The sequence below is a fragment of the Anomaloglossus baeobatrachus genome, chromosome 2 (assembly GCF_048569485.1).
Source record: "Anomaloglossus baeobatrachus isolate aAnoBae1 chromosome 2, aAnoBae1.hap1, whole genome shotgun sequence".
NCBI lineage: Eukaryota > Metazoa > Chordata > Amphibia > Anura > Aromobatidae > Anomaloglossus > Anomaloglossus baeobatrachus.
The window spans coordinates 541,552,989-541,567,869 of record NC_134354.1 but is presented as its reverse complement, the minus strand read 5'-3'; the positions used below and the strand labels follow the sequence as shown (position 1 = coordinate 541,567,869).

At 41.8% G+C, this 14,881-nt stretch overlaps 1 protein-coding gene across 6 annotated transcripts in view; it reads left to right on the top strand.

Annotated features, from left to right (window-relative positions):
• Nucleotides 1-14,881, top strand: part of MCF2L (MCF.2 cell line derived transforming sequence like) — a 305,257-nt gene that overhangs the window by 99,101 nt on the left and 191,275 nt on the right. Inside the window, exon 1 of one of the 6 annotated variants that reach the window (XM_075336648.1) lies at nt 9,438-9,459. The exons of the other annotated variants lie outside the window; for them this stretch is intronic. The gene's annotated coding sequence lies outside the window, so the exon portion shown is untranslated. Of the gene's footprint in view, nt 1-9,437; nt 9,460-14,881 lie in introns of those variants that run through there. 6 annotated transcript variants of the gene reach the window in all.

The following is a 14,881-nucleotide window of genomic DNA, read 5'->3' as shown; positions in this document are numbered from 1 at the left end:
TGCTGGACTGAACTCAAGTGACCTCACAGCCCGCACATGCTGCGATGGATGCAGGGGGACACAGAACAAGTAATCGTCCGACACTGGAGTATTCTGATTACTTGTTCTGCTGGCGCTGTGGTCAGGAGTAGGGATGAATGACCAGTATAATGCTCTGGTGCTGGATGGGCAAAGCCCATGTCGATTTTTTTTTTTGTTTAAAAATTCATTAAAAATAAAAACAAAACAAAAAAAACCCACACTCTAACCCTAGGGTTAGGGGTAAAAAAAAAGTGTGGGCTCACGCTGCATTTTCTATTGCTAAGTAGCTACTGGCTGCTAACCCCCGCTGTCTGTTGTCACCTTTACTGGCAATGGAAAATCCAGGAAAGCCTTTTTTTTTTTATTTATTTATTTAAAGGTTTTTGCCTAAAAACTTTAAAAAAAAATGACGTGGGCTTTGCCATATTTTTTGTACGCTAGCCAGGGACAGCAGGCAGGTACTGGCTGCCCCCAACCCCCAGCTGCCTATTTGTAACCGGCTGGGAACCAAAAATATAGGGAAACACCCCCCTTTTTTTAAATTATTTCAGGAATTTCATGAAATAATTTACAAAAAAAAAATGACGTGGGCTTCGCTCATTTTTTTGTGTCCAGCCAGGTACAACTAGGTAGCTGGAGATTGGAATCCGCAGCGCAGGGTGGCCCAAGCTTTCTGGGCCCCCCGCTGCGAATTGCAGTCCACAGCCGCCCCAGAAAATGACGTTTTCATAGAAGCGCCATCTTCTGGCGCTGTATCCAACTCCTCCAGTGGGCCTGGTGCCAGGTGGCTCAATGAGTAATGAAGGGTTAATATCAGCTATGTTTTACCAGCTGGTATAAAGCCTAAGATTTTTAATGCCAGGCCAAGTTTGACCTGGCCATTAAGAATCTCCAATAAAGGGTTAAAAAAAAAAAAAAAAAAAGACATCACAAAGAGAAAAATACTTTATTAGAAAAAAATACACAGACACATTAGGGACTCCATGTTTTACTCCCTCTCACCCCTCCATGATCGAGAGATTTCTGTACTGACCATGCCAGGAGCGAGTGAGGGAAAAGAGAGCGAGTGAGGGAAAAGAGAGAGAGAAAAGAGTGAGGGAAAAGAGAGAGAGTGAGGGAAAAGAGAGAGAGTGAGGGAAAAGAGAGAGAGTGAGGGAAAAGAGAGAGAGTGAGGGAAAAGAGAGAGAGTGAGGGAAAAGAGAGAGAGTGAGGGAAAAGAGAGAGAGTGAGGGAAAAGAGAGAGAGTGAGGGAAAAGAGAGTGAGGGAAAAGAGAGTGAGGGAAAAGAGAGTGAGGGAAAAGAGAGTGAGGGAAAAGAGAGTGAGGGAAAAGAGAGTGAGGGAAAAGAGAGTGAGGGAAAAGAGAGAGAGTGAGGGAAAAGAGAGAGAGTGAGGGAAAAGAGAGAGAGTGAGGGAAAAGAGTGAGAGTGAGGAGAGAGGGAAAAGAGGGAGGGAAAGGAGAGAGGGAAAGGAGAGAAAGGGAAAGAGAGGGAAAAGAGGGAGGGAAAGGAGAGAGAGGGAAAGGAGAGGGGGGGAAAGGAGAGAGAGGGAAAAGAGGGGGGGAGAGAAGAAGGGGAGAGTGGGTGGGAGAGTGGGGGAGAGAAGAGAGGGGGGGAGAGAGGGTGGAAAGAAGAGAGGGGGAAAGAAGAGAGGGGGGGAGAGAGGTGCTCTGTCACCAACTTGCCCCACTCTGTGACTTGTTGTGCAGGTGACAGAGTGGAGACAGCTGGTCCCATGCAGCAGGACTGGTAACAGAGCAGAGCGGTGACATGCTCTGCTCTGACACGCTCTGCTCTGACACATGCGGTGTTGCATATCACCAGCTTCTCAATGTCTTGCTGCGTCCTGTAGTGCTGTTGGGAGGAGCACAAGATCACACCGTCCGTTCTCCTGACATCGGAGCAGAGCGGGCGGGTGGAGAGTGAGATCAGATACTTACGTGACAGGGGGGGTTTCAGCTGAAGAATCCCCCCCCTGTACTCCACACTGGCGCCCCTTGCCTCACACATCTGCCGGACGCTCGGCCCTCTTCACCGCTCCACACTGGCGCCCTCCGTCCTCCCCTTGATACTGGGCTGTGATGTGCGGTAGTCACCGCCCACAGCACAGTCAATCAATGTGAGTGGCACCTGCATCCCCTGACGTCACCGTCCAGTTTCAGAGTCCGGAACTTGATGGGACGTAAGAGGATACTAGCGGCCGCAGCACCAGGGGGTTATGTGACCGGCACTGAGCGTGCAGGATAGCGCCGCTCAGTGCCAGAACTGCAAATAGAAGCCAATGAAGAAAACACCTAAAATGATAAGTTACACTCAGAGAAAATAAAAAAAAAATGGGTGAACCACCCCTTTAAGTTGTTAATGTCTCGGGGTCCTGTTATTGATGTTCTTCCTAATTATTTTGAATTACTTGCAGCATCTAGCCTTACTAGGTTGTTGCATATTATAGAACAGTTGCTTAAAGGTAATGTCCATATTTGTGATCATTTTCTGAATGGGCATGCGTGTGCTCATACCAGCAATACTATGGGATTCAGCAGTGGTCGCAGACTTTTGTCCTAAGTTGGGACAGCCCCTTTAAGGCCATGTGCGCACTAGAAAATGACTTTTTCTTAAGGAAAAACCGGACCCCCTGAAAGAATCCCGCACCTGCGTTAAAAAAACGCAATGAAATCCGCATGCAGTTTAGCCGCGGTTTAGTGCGGTTTTGCCGCGGTTTTTACGCAGGTTGGTCCCTGCAGGTTTTTACCAATAATTAATGGCAAAACCGCAGGGACCTGCAGAAAAGTGACATGCACATTAATTCCGCAGCTGAAATTCCGCGGGTAAATCCGCAGGTATAAAAAAAACGCAGTGTGCGCACAGCATTTTTTTTATACCCATAGGTTTTTCTGGAGATTGACTGCACAAATGTTAGAAACATTTTCTGCAGCAAATCTGAAGTAAATCCGCTGTAAATCCGCACCGTGCACACCTAGCCTTAAAGGATTGACCAGGGATGACTTACAATTTATTAATGGCATGGACTGTTTTGAAACAGAATAAAATCTATACTTACCTAATGCCCTACTATTTAAGAGCTATCACTCGGGTGGTCACTGCCAGTTTTCATATGGTCTGCAGTGGTAACATGGCATATGTGTGCACAAGAGTGCTGGAGGCATAATGTTAATGAATTCATGACAAGGTCTCTGAAATTAGTGGTGTTTGCATGTGTCGCATGCCATCACTTCATCACAAAGAGAACTTTTACAGCCGTGATTTCTGGAAAGGCAGGGAAATTGGGAATTACATTTTTAAGCCTAAAAAATATCCCCTTAACCGTAAAGGGGTTTTTCAAGTTCTACTTTCAGGAGCGCAGTTTTGTTTCTGCAGCATGGGAAAAGCTCAGAAGTGAAGATGAGCGGAGCTGTGGAAGTTCAGGTTCGCCAGGTTTAGCTAGACTTTCGAATCCTATGGTGCTTCATTCTGAGAACATTCTCAGAACAAGGCTGCATAGCTCACTTCCGTTCAGCAGCAGGCACGGAATTTCTCAGGAGCATGAGAAATTTCGTGCCTGCTGCTGACCAAGAATGACCTATGGACCCTCATTCTGACAGGTTCTGCATCTGCCACTGACTGGAAGGGAGCTATGGAGTCTCGTTCTCAGAATTAAACTTCATAGGATGTGATGGACGTGGTGGGACATTACACCATTGGATTACATCGGAACTTTGAGGGTTTTTTTAAATTAATTAAATTGGTGAACGAGGGAGTGTGAGTGAGTTTTTATTCAAATCAACAATTTTTCCTGTGAATGTGTTTTTTAACTCTATACTTACCAGATTAATAATGGGGGTGTCCTAGAGATGCCTATCAATTACAATCCCCTCGGCTTGATGCCAGCTCTCAATTCACAGCTGACATCAACTCCAAAAGTAATACCCCACTTGCCACCGCACAAAGGCAATCGGAAGAGTTAGGCAAAGAGCCAGAATTGGCACATCAAATGAATGCGCCACTTCTGGGGTGGCTGTGGGCTACTATTTTTAGGCTGGGAAGGGCCAAACATTCATGGGCCTTCCCAGCCTAATAATACCAGCCCTCAACTGTCTGCTTTAGCCTGGCTAATTATTAAAAATAGGGGACCCGTGCCATTTTTTAAAATTATTTAAATAAAATAAAAATTAAAAATGGCATGGGATCCTTTCAATACTTGATAACTAGCCAAGCTAAAGCAGACAGCTGAGGGCTGCAGCCCACAGCTGTCTGCTTTACCTACACTGGTTACAAAAATGGGGGTGACCCCACGTCATTTGTTTGTTTTACATTTATTGTTCACAGCAATGTATAGGCATCTTCCACATGTAAAAAAGCTTTTTGATTGGTTGCACTGCAGCCGCTCAACAAAAATTATTAGCATGCATACGCACAGCACCCAAACTACGAACTCAGAAAAGTTCATGTTAGAGTTCGAGCATCAGAGACCAGATGTCTGGTACAAACCACAAACTTGACCGTTCAGGTTCACTTATTTTTACTCAGGAGGACTGAAGCTATTGAAATTCAGTGATCCAGCTAACATCACAGCAAGCTGCTGTAAAGCATTGAGCCTACTCTTTACCTAGGTTATGAGCCAGGCTGGGACTGCAGGGTGGCCGGCAATCTAAGCATCGAGCTGTACACTATACAATTAAAAATCCCTCTGTACTTGAGAGCAGAGAGGATTTTTTTTAATATGGGATAAATTGCATAGATGCGCACCTTTTTGCTACACAGACACTGCTCTACCTTCCCTCTCGTCTCCATCTAAAGTACTCATTATTTATTGTTTATAGAAATTGTTTCTAGATGTTGTTATGTCCACTATATACAATGCATGCCTTTAAAAATGTAGTTATTTCTAATAATCTGTAGTTCTGTAATTTGACATTGATGCATGCCAGGGCTGTTTTAACAGCATTATGCGCCTCTGGGCAAATCCGTTTGCTTGGGCCCCTAGAACAACCACTCACAGAAATAAAAAGTAAAGATTAATAATATTAAACATATATTTATTTTATTGGCACTTCAATAAAACTGGTGTTAAAACATTAAAAGTGTAATGCTTGACTATGGTTTCACACAAGGTTTTCACCAGAGCCACTGAAGGTGAGGGTGTTGTGCTGCAGGTGGAAACCAGGTGCCACTTGGGAAGACTGGATCTGTGGCAGCTGACCCCAGGGGTATGGACATGGACAGTCACTGATATAGTAGGTGCAACCGAGATAGGGTACGATGCAGCAGTGGCCAGTATAGCAGACTTGGCCAACAGGGTATGATGCAGCAGTGGCCAGTATAGCAAACTTTGCCGACAGGGTACAATGCAGCAGTGGCTAGCAGAGTAGATGCAGCAGCGGGTATGTCAGTTACCGGAATAGAGACCGGTATTAGCAATATGGAACACAGCACTGACAACTACCAACATGTAGACCACATTGCCCAGGCACCTCCCTTAAGGAGACGTTGCCTTTAAATACTTGATGCCTCAGCCACAGGGTGTACTTGCCCTTTAAGAAAAAGTGTGCATGCGCACTAAGAGAACTCCCAGGAGGCCCGTTCGGCATGCACAGACCCCAGGATGCCGCAACAGGATTGGGGACGGAGCAGCCACCGTTGAGCGGCCGGGAAGGTGGAAGTACTGGCGTCCCCTCCGGGAAAGAGGGCCAGGACAGTGCGGGGAAGCCAGTAAGCAGAACAGATTGTGGGATGTAGGATGGTTGAAGCTGGAATCTTATCTGACCTCTGTTAGCTAAGATAACAATCTCTTCTTATTCTGGCTATATTTTTATTGTTTTAAGGATGAAGGAGGCATCATACTACTAGGTCATCAGCATGAAAAATGCTCAGTTAAACGCGGCCATCCTTCTTTTGTAAAGTTGTCTGAAAGTTTAGTTACGCTTTAACATACACAGATTATCAGGGGCCCCTATGTTCGTGGTACCCTGGGGTAAGTGCCCATTGGTCCCTCTTTCTGAGAGGGTCCTGTTGCATGTCAGTCATTCCAAGTCCGAACCCTTTTTTATATTTCCCTGTGTGTGGATGGGTAACAAAATTTCCAGGTGATGTACTAGAGGGTTATGGCGGTGGACAGAGTAAAGAAAATCCTAGCCAAGTCTTTGATATAACCTATTAATTACAGTCTCTTAATTCGTCCTTGCAAGTCAGCAGTGTTTCTCTCCATTCCTTCCTTCTCCTGGGAGTGTTGAGAGTGCCCTGCTTATGCAGCGTGCAAATAAGGAGTTAGCACTGACATTTCATCCAATTTACTTCCTGGGCCTTTGTCCAAAGAAGTGACAGATGATTTCAGCCAAGTACATTCACACAACCCACCATCTTCTATTTTTTGCAGCATCAGTTTTCAATTAATGAAATTGCTTGCTGTTGTGTGACAGATGAATAGTGTCTTTGGTTAAAGATATCATGAGACAACTAAAGGGGGTTGTCATGTCATCATTCTTGTGAAGCACACACATGACATGACAGCTCAGACTACGATATGGTTGCATTACTGACCCTGTGTACTCCAATTCTGCAAGAGGAGGCAGTTGCCCTCTACAGCATCAGAGCAGCGCAGTGGCACAAAAGCTGGCCAGATAAATCAATCTGACCAGCTTTAGAGCAGCGCTTACAAACTGTATAGTGAAGAGCTTGTAAGCATTGCGCTCTTTGCCTAGGAAACAGATTACTGCTGATAGACTGCAGGATAGCTGTTTGTGTTCCACTGCCTTTAGGGTAGGTACAACCCTCGCCATGCAATAGGCAATTGGCCAGCGTACTTACATCTGGAAGAGACAGTCTGGGCATGCTCAGGTATGTTTTCTAATTTAATTCACTAAGCAGATAACCATCCTTCATTTACATGGGTTGGTTAGTGTCAGCTGCTTTTCCATTTTCTATATTTTGTTTACGTAGGTGGCCACTTTTCAGGAGGCTCATTTTAGTCCTCTTGTATAAAGAATCCCATGATAAACCCCCAGGCATTTTGAGGGGGCAAAATGCGTCGGAATCAGCATGAGGACTTCTTATTGATAAGTATCTCTTTATGGCCTATACAGTGTTCTATTTATTTTCTATACCTATTAGGACTACCATTTTTGGGTTATTCATGTGTCCTCCCTACCTACTGTTCACTATAACTGACTGTTTTTCATCACTTTAAGTTTTTGGCTATTGGTGGTTGATACCTGATCAGTTCGTGATACAGCGGCATGAAGGAAGTGCCAACGTGGAGCAGCGGGGGCACCACCAACATTGGGGTGCTTAACCTTCGTTGTTAGCTAGGTGTAAGTGGAGGGTGAGTCATCCTACATACCCTTTAATATTCTTGGGTCTGTTACTCCTTACCCACTAGGCCTCCACTTTCCCACGCTCTAATTGGTGGTACCACTATTATAGGTATTCCTGTGTTCACAATAACATCACCTTGACTGTTTTTATCAAGTAAGTAATAAAGTATCTAATTTTTCAACAGACTAGTTTGGTTTTCTAGCTGGAAGCCTAGGCAACAAAAAATAAACTATAGAATTAGAAATCCGAGCGGAGAGAATTTTTAATAAGAAAATTACACAATTGCTTGTTTTTACAATAACATCATAATTTTTCCCATATAAGATGATGAGACCTCCTCAATGTCCCCCAACCTCTGTTCTTAAACAATAGCTAAGTAAATGCCTTTGATTCTGAAATCTTGACCTTTTCCTGTAATGTCTAGACATTGCTGATGTGATGAACCTCCAAACATTATTTCCAAGCGACTGCAAATTCTCCATTTAATTAGAAAATCTCTTTATGAGCGAGCTGAGCTGCTGTGGTTTGTTGCATTTCGGAAAATTCACTTACTCAAGTAGCGTGCAATAGGCTGCTGCAGAACTTCTTTTTTTCTGATCGGCAAATCCCGATAAAGATTTAAAAGGTTCTAATATCAAATTCCGCAAACAATCCGCAGTTCCAAGTTTTTCACATATAAGGTATATATATATATAGAGTATAGAGTAACTGGTATATTTATCTTACTAGTCATGACATCAGTTCTGAGGAATGTCTTCCTATAAAGGGCTTTCTGGGTCACCCAGGCCATGGAATATTTTCGTTTTAGCTGCATTTTGAGTACATTAGGAACATTTTTCCTTTTTTTTATCCCTTGGCAGCCAGCCTGAGTATTTCACTTCAACATTATATCTTTATATATGAATCTTATGAAAGTTCTGGTGCTTTGAGCAAGAAAATTCTCCGATCTCACATGTAATAAGATCACATATATGTGCACTTATGCATGATAACTTTTTTCCCCTAATTGTAGGAGATTGCCGTCTTTTTCCACTGCCTACTAATGTGATAAACAGGTCTATTTCTGTAACCTTGTCACCTAGGATATGGAGTGTCACTTGTAATAGGCTCTGCAGGGATTAGGCAGGTGTCTTCAATGAAAACCTGTTAACCAGTTCATTGAAGCGGCCAGGTTACAGGCTCGCTCTCTTGGCGGAGTATGCTATTTTTAATTAGACCCCTCATTGTGCAGGGCATGGCTGCACAGAACAGTGGAAATAGCTGCTTTTGCCAAGTAAATCAGAAAGAGTCATTTTCCCCTTTGTCCTTCCTAAAACAAACCAGGGCAGTAGTAGTCTTCCTTGTGATGTTTTACAACAGGGAGAATCATTTCCCTCCCTTCCTTCCAGGCGTAGCTGTTTTCTGGAAGCTCCATGGGAACTCTTCTTTTTTTGTACAGTTACTTCCCCCCCCTCCTGTACAATACATCTAGAAGTTCAGCAAAAGCTTTTCTTTCTACTGAGATTTAAGGAAAGCTATCGGTATCTGAAGAGCAAGCGTATACCTCGGAGGATTTGCTGTCTCATAGGTTTTGGTTTTTTTTAGATTGTGTCATAGCCTTTTTTATAGGAGAGGAACAATGGTATTACACTTATGGGGGAGCATGATGAATACTGGACGTCTGACTTCTTGAGTTGTACATAGAGTCTTCTGGCACCTTAATGACATGAATGAGGAAGAAACCTGGGATTTAGAGGACTGCAGAAACCTGAATCATCTTCACACTGGATTTTTTTCTTTAGATATTCTTAGCTAATGAAGATGAAGCCTCTTAAATTTTGTAACATTGTGGACATTTTGGGAGTGAATTTGCCTGCCTGAAAAAGAAAATATTCTCCTTCAGCTTTATTTGACCAGATTGGATTTCTTATGCACTGGAGAAGAGATTCATCCTAAAGCTTTGTACTCCATGGTAGCATGACCTTGTAATCCCAAAAACACTCATGTCATTGCATAGATTAAGAGAGAGGAGCGAAGGTCATGGCACTAGGTTTTCATCCAGGGTCACACAGTTCCATCGCAGTGCGTCTTCTACCATGCGCCGGTTACTTCCAAGGAGAGGGTGGAGAACAGGCTCTAATCAACCATCTCCTGGTGAGCGAATACCTAAATTATTCATCTTTTGAATACTGTAGTATATCCAGGAACTCTTTAATATTGGTGGATTTGTTCTTTTACATCAAAGCTTGTGTTCTTTGCTATAGTATTAGTATATCAGGTACCACATTAAAGATTTTAGACTATAATCATGATCTGATATTGTTAGGCGCAGTGTAAATGACATGCTGTATATTGTCATTTCTGTGGTACTACGCATTCTTTGCCAAAAGGCATTATGACATATTGGTACAGAGTACATAACTATTAGATTTATTTACATCTAATATATAGAGCATAAAGGTCTTCACCACTTCTAATTGACAGCTTGGACCTTCTAATACCAAGCTTTTGTAGTTACCTTAGCATAGAGCTAGTATATATAGTATATTGTAGTTTTCTAAAACGTTTTGGGCAACAGTATAATGAAGATTTCCCCTGCAGAACTCTTTACTATCCATAGAGGGAGATGCTTAGTCTTAGCCTGGTAAACCACTTAATGACAAATCAGAATAAAACTGTAGACCTTCGGGAGAATTGGCATATTATGAAATATGTTGAATTCAGCAGGAAAGTTATAACGGTATCTGGATTTCATGTACGATTTTTGGTAAGTATCTAAAAAACAGAAGGACTTAAGTGAGAACACCAATAAGTAAATTTTTTATTTCCTCCAAGGACTTACAAGCACATGCTAAATGTATTATTAGAAGCTTCTGATTTCCATATTCTATTTCACTTTGATCTACAATTGCAGAGGGTTTACATATTTGTGAAAATGGAATGTATACTTCTAAGTGTGTCTTTGTGGCCTCAAAAGGTTTCTACTTTTTTATTGTGAATTGTTTCAATATAAAAATGTACTGACAGGATAGTAAGCTGATGGCATGTCGCCATATCCGTGCATTCATCTGGGAGGACAAACTTTCTTAGAAAAAGGTCAGTGAATTCAAGTTGGCTCTAGCTCCTAGCTCTCTAGATGATGCTTCTTCACACCACCTGATGTGTAGCCACAGCTACTGGCAGCTTTTTACCAACCATAAATTACAAGTAAACCATGGAAGCTTGTAACTATTTTAGATAATTGCATGTCCGATCACTCCTGCCCCTCCAGGCAACTTTGACACTTAACTGTTTTCAATTCACCCCCATTGTTAGAAGTGAAACTATCAGAGGTTTGATGTTTAAACTAACTGTTGTCAAGATGCTAAGAGATTAGTAATGCCTTTGTAACCATACCCCTGAGTAATCTATCTATTTTAATATAAGAGGGAAAAAGATTAAAAATCAGCATATGATGTACATAGAACCGTAACCAGAAGTCATCTGGGAGGTGCTGGATGACTGAGAAGTCACAGGGTCCCAGCAGTAGTCACTTCCATTTTTTTTCACTGACCTCCCACTTACCAGATTAAATCTTGATGGTGTCAAAAACAACTTTATATACAATCATGAATAAAAAAAAACAAACTACACCCTTTTTGACTTTTAAGGTGTTATGTATTATGACATAATAATAAAAAAAGAACTGGTCCTTAGAAGGTCTGCGTGTCCACGATCAGGGTTCACAGCCTTTTGGACGCAGCTTATATTATTAGCAATGGTAGCACTCCTCTTACGTTTTCGAAGAGCCGTTATTTATCATGACAATGCCAGGCTGCATGTTTGAAATCTTCCTGTATGACCTAAACATGCTTCCACTGAATATGGAGAAAAATAAATGTATTTCTGTCTCCTGGAACCACCCCCCCAGAATGCACTGACCTAGTCGTTTTTTAGTGTGATAATAGCAAACCTGAAAAAACTATATAAATCTGGTATTGCAGTAATCCTACAGACCTAAGGAATAAAGGTGCCCTATCACTTACACCGCAACATGAATGGCGTAAAAAATAGTAAAATCAGTTCTTAAACTGCTGTTGATTTCTTTATTTTGCCTCTCAAAAATTGCAGTAAGACACAGCTCACATTTATTCTGCACTCTACGCTGAACACTTACTTCAAGGAGTACATGTAAATCTCTGACAAACGTGATTCAGACAAAATTCGTAAAAGAGAATTCACTGTAATGAGGCAGATGGAGTTGCTTTGAACTCCCATGTGGCCTGTGGTCTGGCAGTGTCCATCTTTTTATGTCTGCACAAAAGTGCGTTCAACAACGGTGTTGTGCACCTTTGAAAAGAAGGACACTGCTGAACAGAGCCCAAACTGAGTCTTGTGTAACTCTTCTGCCTCCTACTGAATAGATCTGTTGGGGGTTTCACCTGTATCATGTATTTTGGAGATGTAGATGGAAAACCTAATGTAATTGGTCAGCATAGCGCAAACATAAATGTGTACTTATCCAGAATGTTTTGTAACAAAAATTGCCAACAAATAGTATTCAACTCAACCCACAAAAACAAATCCCCACTCAGGGCTGTCATCTGTTAAAGTAAAGGCCACTTTACATGCAGAGATAAATCTTTGGCAGATATGTGATTGCAGTGAAATCATGGACATATTGTTCCATTTGTACACAGCCACAAACCTGGCACTGATTGTCCACAATTTCACTGCAACCACAGATCTGCCGCAGATTTATCTCTGTGTGTGACAGGGCCTTTACTCATGTTACAGTTTCACGTTACTGGTAGCACAAAGGCTCTAGAAAAGCACTATAGCTCCCCCAGAAAATAAATCTAGCAACATCTGCACTCCCCAATCCAAATGCTCCCCTTCCTTCTAAGCACCGCAGTGTGTCTAAACCACAGTTAGCATTCACATGTTTGACATTGTTGAAGTAAGGAGAGCCCACTTAATTTACCGTATGTGTGTCTCCAGAACCACAAGCTGGACACAATGTACGGGCACTGCAATGTACTGTGCACTATAAGTGCTTATTTTACAATTTTTAATTCTGCAAAATTCACTGCACTTGACTCCATGGGTGTTTTCCAGAGACAAAATCGACACTACACATGTAGATGAATTCCCAGAGGGATGTATTTTCCAAAATGCGGTCACTTGAGGGGATTTCTGCTTTTTTGGTCCTTAGGGGCTCTCCAAATAGGGTTCCTTTCCTCTGGAGCCTTAACAAACAGTACAGTCCCATATTGCCTCGTTCAACAGAAATTGTGTAACACATTATGGGGTCTTTTTTACCTATTCTACTTGTGGAAAGAGGAAATCTAGTGTTCAAACATTTTAGTGGCAAAAATGCAATTATTTTTTCTTTATTGTCAAATAGTATAACATTTTATGACACACCTGTAGTGTCAATATGCTCACTGCACTTTTTGTTCAGTTCCTTGGGAGCAGAATGCAAAATGTGGTCACTTGTGGGGGATTTCTGCTGTCCTGGCACCTCAGGGGCTCTGCCAATGCGACATGGCATCCGCAAATCATTACAGCAAATGTTAAAGCTCAATATGGCGCTCCTTCCTTTCTTATCTTTGCTCTCTACTTCAAAAGTAGTTCCCAATTACATGAAAGGTATTGACACCATCAGGAAAAATTACTCAAAAAACGCTATGCTTCATTTTTTTCTCATTATCCCTTATAAAAATGAATAACTTGAGGATAAACAACATTTTAGTGAAAAAAAATGTAATTATTTTTTCATAAACTAAAGGTTTAAAGTTATGTACGACACGTGTAGTGTCAATTTGCTCTGTCCACCCCTAAATGAATTCATTGATTGATGTAAAATGGGGTCACTTATGGGGGTCTGCTTTTTTAGCATGTCAAGGGCTCTGCCAATGTGAAATGGCACCCCCAAACCATTCCATTTAAATCTGCAGTTCAGTATGGTGCTCCTTCCCTTCAGAACTTTGCACTGTGCCTCAAAAGTAGTTTTTGACCACATATTGGCAAACTCAGGAGAAATTGTTTAACAAATTGTATGGTCTATTTATTCTCATTATCCTTCTTCAAAATTAATACCTTGGGGCTAAAGCAACATTTTAGTTGAAAAGTAGTAATTTTTTATTTTTCAAGCCCAATTTAAGAACATTCCTTGAATCACCTAAGGGTTAAAATTGCTCACTACACCCTACAATGAATTCCTTGAGAAGTGTAGTTTCCAGAATGGATTCACTTGTGGGTGGGGGGATTCTGCTGCTTTGGCATGTCAGGAGATCTTCAAATGTGACATGGCATCCGCAATCTATTCCAGCCAAAATGGTGCTCAAAAATTCAAGTAGCGCTCCTTCCCTTCCGAGCCCTGCTGTGTGTGGTTTAATGTGACCACATTAAACTATAATACCAATGTAAATAGTAATAAGAGAACCAGAGGGTACATGTTAACCCCTTCACCTCACAAGACTTTTTTTCACGTTCCTGATAAGGTCAAATTTCACAATTCTGACCAGTGTCTCATTATGAGGTTATAACTCTGGAGCACTTCAATTGATTCCAGTGATTCTGAGACAGGTTTTTTTTTTTCCATGACATATTAGTTCATGATGGTGGAAAATTTAGGAAGATATTTTTTGTGTTTATTTGTGAAAATATCGTAAATTTGGTAAAAATGTTGAAAATTTAGCAATTTTTATTACCCAGACTGCCAATACACCAGGGCAGCGGTTTACCCAGATTGCCACCACACCAGGGCAGCAGGAAGAGCCAGGTCCAGTGCTAGAATTGGCGCATCTAATGGATGAGCTACTTCTGGGGCGGCTGTGGGCTGCTATTGTTAGGCTGAAAAGGGCCAAATAACAATGGTCACTCCCACCCTAATAATATTAGCCCCCAGTTGTCTGCTCTACCTTGGCTGGTTTTAGAAAAAGTCTTTTTTTTTTTTTTAATAAATCAAATAATTAAAAAAAAAGTGTGGAATTCTCTCTATTTTTCATAACCAGCCAAGTTACAGCAGACAGCTGAGGGTAGCAGAGTGCAGCTGCTGTTGTTCTTGCGCTGTTTATGAAAATGGGGGGGACCCTACATCATTTTTTGCCAAAAAATAATTAAGAAAACAGCTGGCCAAGCTAGCTTTTGCTCTATCTATTGAGCTATTCTGTTAATTCTTTCTATCTATTCTATATGTTCTTTCTATCTATCTTTTCTATTTATATATCTATTCTAGCTGTCTATCAATTATCCTATCATGTTTTGTTTCTCCTTTAAAAACGCATTAACAAAAACGCGGCAAAAACATCATACGTTTTTTGGGCCACAAGCTGTGTTTTCTGTGACCACAGGAAAAAAGATGCACTCAAGGTGCACTCAGAGAAAGATGCAGCTTGTGCATAAAGCCTTATACAGTGATTGTATTGTTCGTTTTGGAGATAAGGGTGCTTTACAGGCTGCAACATCGCTAGCAATCTCGTTAGCGATGTAACACACCAGATCGCACGTAAGATTTGCCGAGATCGCACATGTGACCGGCACTACAAAAAATGACCTATGTGCGATCTCGGCAAATCTTATCTGCGATCTG